The sequence below is a fragment of the Nannobrachium achirus genome (genome assembly GCF_963921795.1).
Source record: "Nannobrachium achirus genome assembly, chromosome: 2".
Taxonomy (NCBI): Eukaryota; Metazoa; Chordata; class Actinopteri; order Myctophiformes; family Myctophidae; genus Nannobrachium; species Nannobrachium achirus.
This window is the reverse complement of record NC_137811.1, coordinates 72,976,600-72,988,995: the sequence shown is the minus strand read 5'-3', so window position 1 is coordinate 72,988,995 and position 12,396 is coordinate 72,976,600. Positions and strand designations below refer to the sequence as shown.

At 41.7% G+C, this 12,396-nt stretch overlaps 1 protein-coding gene across 1 annotated transcript in view; it reads left to right on the top strand.

Moving 5' to 3' along the window:
* Positions 1-5,526: 5,526 nt before the first annotated feature.
* Positions 5,527-12,396, top strand: part of LOC308306967 (uncharacterized protein) — a 36,063-nt gene continuing 29,193 nt past the window's right edge. Inside the window, exon 1 of the mRNA XM_080752026.1 lies at positions 5,527-5,623. The gene's annotated coding sequence lies outside the window, so the exon portion shown is untranslated. The remainder of the gene's footprint in view (positions 5,624-12,396) is intronic.

Here is a 12,396-nt window from a genome sequence, read left to right as displayed (position 1 = left end):
CTCTCCCTTTAGCTTTGAATCTTTAATATTTTTTGTTTGTCGTTTTGTATCCATATTTCAGTTAGTTTTTGTTTTTAGATTTGCTAGTTAGTTTTTTGAAAATGAAAACTCACTCGCTGACCCCCTCTCTTAAACTGCATGCTACTGTTTGTTTGCCATCATAAAGTCTTCATTTACTGTCAGTCTTCAGCCCTGCAGTTCACCCTTCATGACCTCTGCTGCCACATTAATGCTTTTATTACATCCAACACAATGAGAGTCACCATCACTTTTATTGGCAGGTGAGGTTTTACAACAGAACATAAAGTTATAAAAGCTGGAAGGACATGATAATATAAAAACAAAGACCAGACTCCATCATGCAACATGTGTCTGGTAGATTCATAAGAGATCAAATCAACTTCACCGGCAAAACCAAACAAATTGTCCTATGATATCTAGATTTTCATCATCACTTCATCGCAAAACATTTTATTCTTTTATTTTTGGTAGTTATAAAATATATTAGTCTAATCTTCAAGCTCACAACCTTGTCGTGAGCTTTGTAAACCTGCATGGTATTTGTGGCCAATGTTTCCTGCTGAATGAGTGCTAGGGTTAATGTAAAGAAAATAAGCTCCATCACCTCAAAAGGGCTTCATTTATGACTTATTACTTAGCCGCTGGAGCGCCAAGAATCCCACAAAACGCCATGCATTTCTTTTGTACATCGATGCCTCGCAGACTTTTATGGGAGATTGGGACCTACTGGGAGGTGGTAGGCCTGCTACAATAAAAAGGTAAGTAGTAACTAAGTAGTAAAGAAATCACCAGCTTAGTGTGTCTACAAAGGACATAAATACACACTTGTAAGCATTCGCCCACCCACTCTAATGGGTGGGCGAATGCTTTGTTTGCTCTAAAGTACTAAGTAAAAGATGAACCCTTGTTGTTAGAAAAAACAAAGTTGTCCTTTTGGTAAAGTAGTGATGTACATAGACTTTGAAGCCAGAAGGCCATATAAAAATAGCTGATCTACAAGCTCAATGTTCTGCAAATCCCCTGAAAATCTACTGTCTTGCCAAAGGCAGGACCTGTGAGGTTTTGACATGTGTAGTTAATGCTGACCTCCCAGAGTAAACCAGACTCCCACAGGCAGTGAAGAAGGATTACATGGTGGATGATGTCAGATCACAGCTATAGGGTTTCTCACCGCTGTTGCCAGGTTGTGTGAGAGAAAAAAGTGGTCAAGTCTACGAAAACAAACCTAAAAGAAACGACTTGGACACACACACACACACACACACACACACACACACACACACGCGCGCGCATAAAACCAGGGATCTCCACATATGGGCATAAAGGGGATTTGTTGACCTGGCATTACAGGGATCTCCATATATGGAGCATAAAAGGGATTTGTTCCCCCTGGCATCACAGGGATCTCTAACAGGGCATCATTAATACAGGGAACTACATATATGGGCATAAAATGGATTCTGTTAGTGTGACATCACAGTGAAGCCAGAGCGTGATGTCAGAGTGGCAAACCCATTCTGGTAGAGTGGTTCCCCTGACATCACAGTGACATCAGAGCATGACACATTTTTACAGTCTACTGTATGGGTTTGCCTATAGACCGTATACACGTCTACACACCTCACAAGCTGTGACGTTTTCTCATGGCAAACTGTGACCTTCTGTCGCGATAAGTCTCTTTTTTCTCTTTAAAACATTGTGATCTACGAAAAGTGATAAATGAACAAAAGTGCAAATATTTGGACCATCTGGAACATTTTAACACAACTCTTGCATGGGGGTCACTGCTCACTGGCATAACATATTTTCAGAGTTATGGGTGTCTGAATGGGTGGCCGAATACATTACGTCTATCAGGGACGTGCTGGCCATTGGGAAAAGCGGGACAACCGAACGGCCGGCTCATTCCCGGCCGGTCCAGGCTGGCTATTAGGAAAAAAATACAAATAAAATGTCGGTCTTCGTTCCATTTTGGGGGCTGGGCGGCCAACAAAGTAAATCGTCACTGTCGGGCAGAAACCTCGTATCTCCAGGTTTCAAATTTGTAATTTTTTTTTGCAATGCAAAGCCCTGCTTCATCATACAAGGCCGTTGTGAAAACAGCAGATCTACAAGCACACAACGCCTCGCGGTGCGAGGCGTTGAGTGCTTGTAGATCGTCTGTTTTCACTAGTTTAAATATTTTTTTTTTAAATGATAAATACAAAACAAACGGTTTTGGACATACAAGGTTTCCACCCAACAACGACAAATTTTAACTCATGTAATTGGCCCACTGGCTTGTCACTTGCCATGATCTGAAATGGCAAATCTTTGAGTATCAGCAGCAGCGCTATAGAGATAGATCTCTCTCTATAGCGTGCAATGAGGGCCTCTCCAACTCTTTTTCCCGGGCTGAATCAGGGGCCCAGCACGTCCCTGACGTCTATCCTTGACATAAAACATCTTGAAAACCACGTTGTATCAACAACATTATTAAACAAGCCTAAATAAGCAGTTACACTTTAAAAAAAGAAAGAAAAAGAAAAAGAAAACAACTACCATTATTTACAACAAGTGACTGCGTAGAAAAGCTTATAATAAGCAGACTTGGCAGCACCTGCGTCTCACCTGTAAGTCAGGCTGTGTTTCACTTGATAGCTTGTCAACCATCACCATGTACTTAAAGTATCAGGAGTAAAAGTACTCACTGTGTACTTAAAGTAACAAGAGTACAGGTAGGCTGCTCACTATGCAGAATGCCCCATAAGGCCATCACCCCACACACTTAGCACTTTCAATATCAAATGCCACTGCCGTTGAGAGCTTGGAGGTTGGCTATTTTCCAAGGTTTCCTGCAGGAAAAAGGCTTGGCCAGGTGGTAGGCGGGGGGGGGGGGGGGGGGGCATTTTAAATTCATTCATTCATTCGATTAAATTAATTCCCTTAATTTTGATTAATTCTTATTTTTGCCCTAAACATAGGAGGAGAAGTCACCATTAAATCCTATTGTTTAGTATTACAATGCCATTGGCCACGATATTTGCATATAAATACCCCCCACAGAGAGTGACATTCACATCTCCCAGAGAAGTTGAAATTCCAGTGTCTGGACGAACAACATCTGACTTTTTAACTGAAGCTATTCCTCATAAAAACGTGAGTAAAATGCCTGTAATATTTTTTTTTTTCGTGATCATTAGAATGTCTGGAACATGTACATGTGTTATTATTGTGAAAAATATCCCCAAAATGCAAATTAGAGCATGATTTATGATTTATGGCTATAAAATCTTACAAAAACATTATTAATGTTTTAACATTACATTTTCCTGTGATTAGGACTCCTACAACACCACCTGATTTTTTAAAATTTTGTTGGGCCAGTAGAAATTAATTCGGGTCTTGCAGGGTTAAACACACACAAAAGTATAGTTTGTTTTGCACGCTTTAGGAGGGATTTTGCATAGTTTTCACCAGACTCTTGGCCGGGTGCTACAGATTTTAGGCCTGGCCAATAAAGTGCTGCAGGAAACCCTGTTTTTGGTGCTTGATACCACACTGAACTATAAGCATAATCAAGTGAATACTGGAGATGTAGGGTAACGGCAATTCTCTTGAATGCTGCCTTCAGGTATGGCATGGAAAGAGGGCATTTGCATTTCTTTCACCATAGTAAAACTGCATTCATAGTCGGTAGAGGGCACTCGTTTTACAGACGGGTAAAAGGGCAGGGGCTCAAGCCCCCTTTGACGTCTACTGTATGTGTGCAGGTGCAACACTGATCATCCCCTGTATTGCTCCTTTCGCCTCATGCCATCTGGTCATTTGGGGCGATGTCGCTATGAACGCTTGGCCGCCACAAGCCAGTTATCCCTGTGGTAACCTCCCACTTAAAACCCAAAAAGCCAGAAGGATTGTGAGGCCGCGTTTTGAGTTCTTGATACATACATACATATATATATTTTGTTTTGGGGGGGGGGGGGGGGGGTTAATTCGGTGACGCACAATTCGGTGACGCACAGTCACCGAATTAAACCGTGCTAATGGGAGTGTGGCAGGCAGGTCTACGGTTCAATGTAGGGTCAATGCAACCTGCAATGGTGACCATATATTTAGCCCCTCAAACTGGGACAATGTGCACGTTCGCCGTCCATAGGGGTTGCATACAGGCAGTGACTGATTGACAAACAGCCTCAGCCTTGAATTCAGACACGCATTGCATTTGTTCGTGTTTTCTGATTTGTTAGGTGAGCATGTTTACATGAACAGAACATGATAAACGTCTGTGCAACCACTGAAAACAGATACTATTATTTTAATTCTGGCGAAAACCGGCACAATTCTGTAGTAAATGTTCAAGACCGTTACATAGTGTTTTAGAGATATCAACCAGATATGTATTGGTTGAGAACCACTCCTCTTGTACAGGGGTTCTCCTTTTCAGGCCGCGACCCCCAAAGTAATCATATTTGAAATAGGGACCCTCCACCTTGCACATAAGCACTTGGAATTGTAAGAGTTGGCCTTGACTATTTCATCGTGAAAATAGCAGATCTACATGCATTGTTGCGAGGAGTTGAGAGCATGTAGATCGTCTAATAATCGCCGCTAATATTTTACAATTTGACCAATGTTTAATCAGAGGTACTAAAAGTCCTTAAATTGTCACTTTAGAAATGTGCAGATATATACACACCTATACTGTATGTTGGTCTGTTTACTGTTGAGTGAGAAAACATGTAGCTAAACATCTGGGGAACCCACAAAATAATTCAACCACCACTCTCTAGTACAGGGGTGCCCAAAAGGTAGATTGTGATCTACCAGTAGATCACCAAGGGTGTGCAGGTAGACCACATGACATGCCTCTAAAAATATATAATTAAAATATAAAAAGAATATGTCAATATCACATCAAAAAGGGCCTGTCAGCTCCCTTCATGGCTTATAAGCAAACCTCCAATGCAATACTTTGTTCAAGAGTCAGTAGCATTACAAAGAACCCCAAAACCTAGCACTTCCATACAGAATGGGATGAAGACATTTCCCCCAGTATTTCCCATTTATTTCTCTCTTACAGTATAGTGTGTCTAAAATGTAACGCCAGTGCTGCTATCCCAAAGCCCCCCTCAGGCCCTCAGCTAAAACATTTTGGATGGGTAGATCATGTTGAGCTGGTCATTTTAAAAGTAGATCTCACGTCAAAAAAGTGTAGGCAACCCTGCTCTGTACATCAGCATGCGAGTAAATGTACTCAGTTACAGGAGATGAGAGTAAAAGTACTCCAACAGTGCTGTAAGCCTATAGCTGTGTAACAGGAGATAAGGGAGCCATGGTGTCGCGTTACAACACGCACAGCGGCCAATCACAGGCCACTTCCTGGTTCCTGACAGGAATACACTACACCTGCGTGTGTGTGTGTGTGTGTGTGTGTGTGTGTGTGTGTGTGTGTGTGCGTGCGTGCGTGCGTGTGTGTGTGTGTGTGTGTGCTCGCTCCTCTGAACAGGAAAAGATTTGACAGATACCAGTTTGGCGTTGGAGCGACAACAACACACACACACACACACACACACAGAGCACTGTTTGCAGCCTGTCCATTCTACTCTCCCTACGTCTAAATGTAAGTGTTGTCTTTAAAGTAACCTGAACTCCTATCTCTCTGTGTTAAGTATGAGTGTGAGCTGTATGTGTGTGTGCATGCATTATTATTCCTTTTATGTACTTTAAGTACATAAAATACCTGGAATTATTTTATACTTTAGCTATTGAAAAATTACAGATATACAAGCTATGCAAGCTTGTAGATCTGCAAATGTTTTTGCAAAACCATGTAAAGCTGTGCAAATCTTTGAATATATCTTTTTTTTTAAAAAGTGAACACTTGTAACTAAAATATTTGCTTCCTTCCGGGGGGCGGGGGGGGCCCTATTTTGAGATGGGGGCCGGGAGGCCAATTTAAATTCAATTCTAGGGGTCCTTGACATGAAAAGGTTTGAGAACCACTGACATGGAAACGTGCATTAGAATCGTGTAAAAAAAAAAAAAAGTTCAAAGACTTGCACAAATGTTCACGATTCTTTTCAAAAATAGCAGATCTACAAGCTCACAGTGCACTGTGAGCTTGTAGATCTGCATTTTTTTGTAATAGTTAAAGCATAAAATACTGGTTTAAGTAATAACGTGTAATAAAGGGTTAATGCTCCATAGATGCATGAATATTCTGCAAGGATCAGCATGCTGTAAGCGTGACGTTAAACCGTCTTAAGGAAGTGTGGGTGTTGGGAAGGCTAACACACCTGATCATCCTACCAACACCTTCTAAAATCCCTGCAGAAAAAAGAAACGGGGATAAATATCGTCTCTTGTCGGGTTGAAACCTCACATCTCCAAAAAACTTTAACTTTTCAGGATTTCAAAATTAAAAAGAAATAGCCAAAGTATAGCAGATCTACAACCTCGATGTGCTTGTAGATCTGCAACTTTTGATGCTTGTGCGACGCTGTATGATCAAGGGGGTTATATGTATGAAGGAGAAAAAACTAAAAACACAACACGTACGAATATGGAGATGAAGTTTCTGCCAGACAACAAAGATATACTGTTAGGTCAAATCTAAAAGGACACGGATGCTTTAAACATACTGTCTTCCATCGGAAAATGTATATGTAGATATCATATCATATATATATACACATTATATACTATATCATATCGTTGTTGTTGGGTGGAAACCTTGTATGTCCAAAACTGTCCTTTTTGTCTTTTTAAAAACAATTTAAAATAGTGAAAATAGCATATCTACAAGGACACTACGCCTCGCGATGCGAGGCGTCGTGTGCTTGTAGATCGGCTATTTCTCACTACTTTTGTGTGACACTTTTGTATGATGACGTGGGGCTTTGATTTACAAAAAATCACACTTGTGTGAACTGAGCGGTGGTGTGTGTGTGTGTGTGTGTGTGTGTGTGTGTGTGTGTGTGTGTGTGTGTGTGTGTGTGTGTGCAACAGCGCCCCTCCCTTAACATGTGTGGTCAGAAAAGGTTACTGCAGGAGTGCAGGCTACGGACACGGAGACAAACAGACAGACAAACAGACAAACAGACAGACAGACCCACACACACGGCCACGTATAGGAGCGTTGTGACCACCGCTCAAAAACTAAAACATACATTTGAAACTTGGAGATACAAGGTTTCTGCCTGACAGTGATGATATTTATCTGATTTTTACACTGTATGCTTTATGACCAGAAGAACAGAACAGACTACGACTGTATGGCAACAACAGGTGGAAAACATTGGCTGACAATAATTTGCTTGCTTGTCATGCAAGCGCCAACATTTGCAGTTGAAAGGAAACAATAGAAATAGAAAGAACAAGAAAAGCAGGTGAGATATTCAAATGTTTCTCGTACGAGTGCGGTTGAAATATTTACAGGCAGGTCACGTATATAAAAGAGGAAAAAAATGTAATGCATTGTTCCTTTTAAGAGAGACAATAAGTGCATCGCATGCATCAGCATAAACCAGTGTTCATTTTGTTGACCAAGACTAAAAGACTATTTAGTCGACCAAGACTAGACTAAACCATTTCACATGGGGCCTACTAAATAGGACTAAAACTAAATGGTGTGTTATTCAAAAAGACTAAAATCTGAGGCGTTGTGAGCTTGTAGTTCGGCTATTTTCACAAACATTTCACATATCTGTGGAACCGAGTCACACTAAATGTAATGCCTACAATTCAAAGTGCTTGTCAGGATGGGGTCCCCAGTTCAAATAGGTTTATTTTGGGGGTCACAGGCCTAAAAGGTTTGGGAAACCTTGCTGTAGCGAAGGCTGACAGAAAGAGCAAGTCAAAGAGAAAGAGAAATGTGTGTCAGGAGGAGGTTGTGGGGCATTCCACCGTCTACGTACTTCTGAACAACATCTACGTGTTTGTCTGCACAGCAGGGGGGCTGATCTCCATCACTGAGGTGATTCGATGTGCATCTCCATACACTCGTTCACTTAGATCCCGTTCACTTAGATCAGCCAATACAGGGATGCTGACAGAACCCTCGCTAAAAACTCCAGGGCAAAAATCCACTCGTCCTAGACAGTTTGCCCTCCTGGCTCCCAAGTTGTGGAATAAACTCCCTGTCGCACTTAGAACAACGGACTCACTCGCTAGCTTTCGCCGTGGACTGAAGACTCACCTTTTCAGACTCCACCTAAACCCTTAGCACTACAGAAAAATCAATGACCATACATGGAGCTAGTTAGCATTTGTTTTTTAGGTTTTTAGAACTTTGATTATATTGTGTTTTTTTCTAGATAGATATCCATTTGCATTTGTTATATTGCTGATGTACTGACATATTATCTTGTTTATTATTGTGATGTTTTATCTGCTTATTGTAAGTCGCTTTGGATTAAAAGCGTCTGCTAAATGCCTAAACTGTAAACTGTAAACTGTACACTGCCAGTGATTCAATATATTTGCGATACATTGAAATCCTGCCGATACGATGCATTACGATTCATACCTGGCCCCGATACGATGCAATACGATTTACCCCTGTTCCCGATACAATCCGATACACCCCTTTTCACGATTTTATTGCGATTTGGACTTCACATCTTTTACATTTTAAGGACCATCATAACTCAGAGAGTACAAATGAACCTATAACAAGAGTAAAACTAAATGTAAACAATTACTGGCAGTCACAGCTGCAGTAAATGGTACAAGACCCCTCAGAAACACGGGATAGAATGAAATACTACGTGAAAAAACGATTCAGACATGCAGCGAACGATACGTCACGATGCAATACATCACGATTTCAGACGTCAATTGTACCGATACACACTGAACAGATTCACTCGTATCGCGCACGTTTGTATCGCGATTACGATCCGTATCGATTAATCTCAGCATCCCTACTGCACAGCAATATGAATACTGAAACACTATGAATACTGAAACACTATGAATACTGAAACACTATGAATACTGAAACACTATGAATACTGAAACACTATGAATACTGAAACACTATGAATACTGAAAGCTTGAAGACATGAATGTTGGGACATTCCCCATGACAGAACCTTCCATACAGTACACAGAAATCCCAAGACTGAAATGTATTTTCAGACCATGTCTCAATAATGTGATTTTTGAAACATGGTGCGCACACAGCCTACACCAGGTGTTTCCCTGAAGTTCTGAACTGCCTTCACTGAATGTGTGTGTGCCAATCCATGCTTCATTTTATAGAAGTATCTTCTGAAGTTCTGTTATATTCTATAGCTAGTCTGGCCGTTTAAAGGAGTAGTTCACCCCCAAAATGACTTTTTTTCTATTGATTAGTCATGCCATGAAGAGTAGAGTTCAATAATATTTTTTGTTTTTTGTCACATTCCTAAGACAAAAATTTGATTCGAGTAAATTCACCCCCATTGATTCCGGATTGTGACCCGTTTCGAAACGGGTCACCATCCGGAACGAATGGGGGTAAATTTATTGTTATCACATTTTTGTCGTAGGAATGCGACAAAAAACAAAAACAAAATATTGAACTCTAGTCTCCATGGCATGACTAATCAATAGAAAAAAAGTCATATTGGGGGTGAACTACTCCTTTAAAATACTCCGATCTTGAAATTATAACTGCTTTTTAGTTTGCTTTTTAGTTAGGACATCACTTGACTAGCATTTTGACGACTGGCATTCACACCGTCCGTGGCCATCGCTACTGATCTCAGAAATGGCACCCTATGGAATCCTTTAAGACTGAAATCACAATCAGTCCCTCCCCTGGACTGAGAACTTTAACCCAGCTGGGTACATCTGTCTGTCTGCACGGGGGTTTCTAACAAAGCCGGCATTGTTTTCCATTCCGATTCCGATGCAAACGGGGCTTTACTGACATGTGAAACTTGATGTGTTCTGAAAGCAGATGTGATATCAAAACTACAGAAATGTCACAATTAAAAAGGGAATGAATGGAAATTAGAAAAAAAGCAAGCTTATGAAACCATGCAAAAAATATTACATTTATATATAATATATAATATAATGTATGGGTAATAATAATAATAATTATTGTTCCCGAAGGTAAATGTGTCTTCACAGTCTGTTCAAACAACACATACATATAAGCATATAACACAAACATATCACATAGACAGATCATCAGTACCCCACTATACAGAGAAAAACCCTCTTAGAGACGTGTTCAGGCCAAGGACCCCTCAGTTGAGAGAGAGTTGAAGCAGGGACCCCCACAACCTTTTCAGAGATTTCATATAGTGTCATGGTTTGACAGCACAATCATCAGTGTATTTTGGATTCATGTCAATTTGTGTTTTCAGATATTTAACCACTTGAACCGTCAATACTTAATAAACTTTCACTCTGTACTTAGTCTGCTCTTTCCCCCTCTACGCCAAACCTCTTGGTCGAAAATAGCCGATCTACAAGATCACAACGCCTCGTGCTGCGAGGCGTTGTGAGCTTGTAGATCGTCTATTTTCGGCTAATGTTCTCAGAATATGGACACTAAGGTTCAAGTGGTTAACATATCAAAGATTTGGAGGACCCCCTGTAGTAACTCTGAGGACCCCCTAGGGGTCCCGGACAAAAACTCCTGCTAAACTGAACCTTGTGCCACTTCAAGGTTCTGTATCTTCACCCTGATGGCAAGAGGTCAAAGTAGCGATGCAGAAAATGGTCAGTGTCATTTGAGTGCTACGCAAGTTCATATCAGCAAGTGTGGGTGTGGGAAGTCCAATGATTTTGGAAGCAATACGGGTGATACTGTAAACTAAAGTGTGTTTCTGTTAGGCATGGACAGTATAGTGAAGAAACATGCAGAGCAGTAGGCCTACCACAGAACAGGTTGAATAATGCTCTATAGTCGTACAGACACCAAACCACAGCTCATAAACAGCAGCTCATCATGGCGGATTCACACTGCGGTCTTGGGACCGGTCTCGAGGCTACTTGGCAGATGTTTAGACCGGTTTTGACAGTGTGAAGCTTGCGGTTTTCCTTAGAAACGGATAGCCTCGAAACCACCTCAAGAGGTAGTCTCGAGACTGCATTGTGCGACCTCGAGACCGGTGAGCAGCAGTGTGAAGCAACCGTCCTCAAAACCGGTATTGATGTTGAACGTGACCTCATATAATGTCGACGAGTCAGGCGTCGGCACAAATAAACACTGGGTAACAGTTGTCGACATGGCCATGGGATCAGCGACTTCGTCTCACAGAGAGATTGCTTGCTTGTAGGGCTGTCTTCTAAAATTATTTTTTTATATCACCAGTTAGCCTACTACTGCGGTGCGCTGGACTGGTGTCATGTACTTCCAATTGAGAGAAGTAACAATTGGCGAACAGTTATTTATTGTCTCGCACCAGCGCACTGAGCGCAGGGCAGGGTGAAAGTGAGACGGAACGGCCAGAACCACCGCTCCGTTAAAACATTCGGAACACGGGTCTGTAATCATCATGTGTTTAACCCGAGAGGACCCGTACTGTGTGTGTGAGACGTGTGTGTACTTTTTGCTTTTTATGCAAACCGTAAAGCAAGCAATCAATCAATCAATGCGTGTAGTTGTGTGCTGTCACTGCTGTGCTGTTTAGGCTGACCTAGGATCAGATTCAGGTCCGTTATTAGCCGCGAGGCAGCGACATGAAGTATGGCTGTAACTGAGATGATAATGCTGCTCTAGGATCAGATTTACAGCGGGGGGGAAAGAGATTGGTGCGTGCGTGCATGCATGCGTGTGCATGATGCGTAGCAGCTATACTCCTGCTGTCGCCCGTCGGGAAAGAAAAGCAGAAAGAGAAAGCACTAGCCTACAAGTTAAACCATGAAAACAAACCGAAAATAACCTATATCCCTGACTTTTGTTTCGATGTTATAGATTCCTTGGCACTGCTATGCCTGCTTGACGTGCCATTAATGTGAATATTAAGCCACACTGTGGCTTGTGAAAGCGTTTCAATTGTAGGCTACGTTGATTATATATATTAAATAATAAAAATAATAACGTGTGCTACGCTGGACGTCTGAGGTCTGACACAGATACTCGCTCATCATTCTGCACGTTTATTACTGGCTCATCATTCTGCACGTTTCTGCCCCTGGAAAATAGCAGATCTACAAGCTCACAAAGCGTCGCGGATGCGAGGCATTGTGAGCTTGTAGATCAGGGAACGTCGCTCGACCCAAGACCGCAACACTGGTAACCACACTGCGCTGTCGCGCGTCATTGAATTGTTACACCAGCTTTCGTGCCTGAATTTATTGGCGACCACCATCAGCAATGTCGCATAGTTGATGACACTATGTGCATACCGCCACCTATAGGACCGGGCTGTATAGTGCTAGTGATCTCCA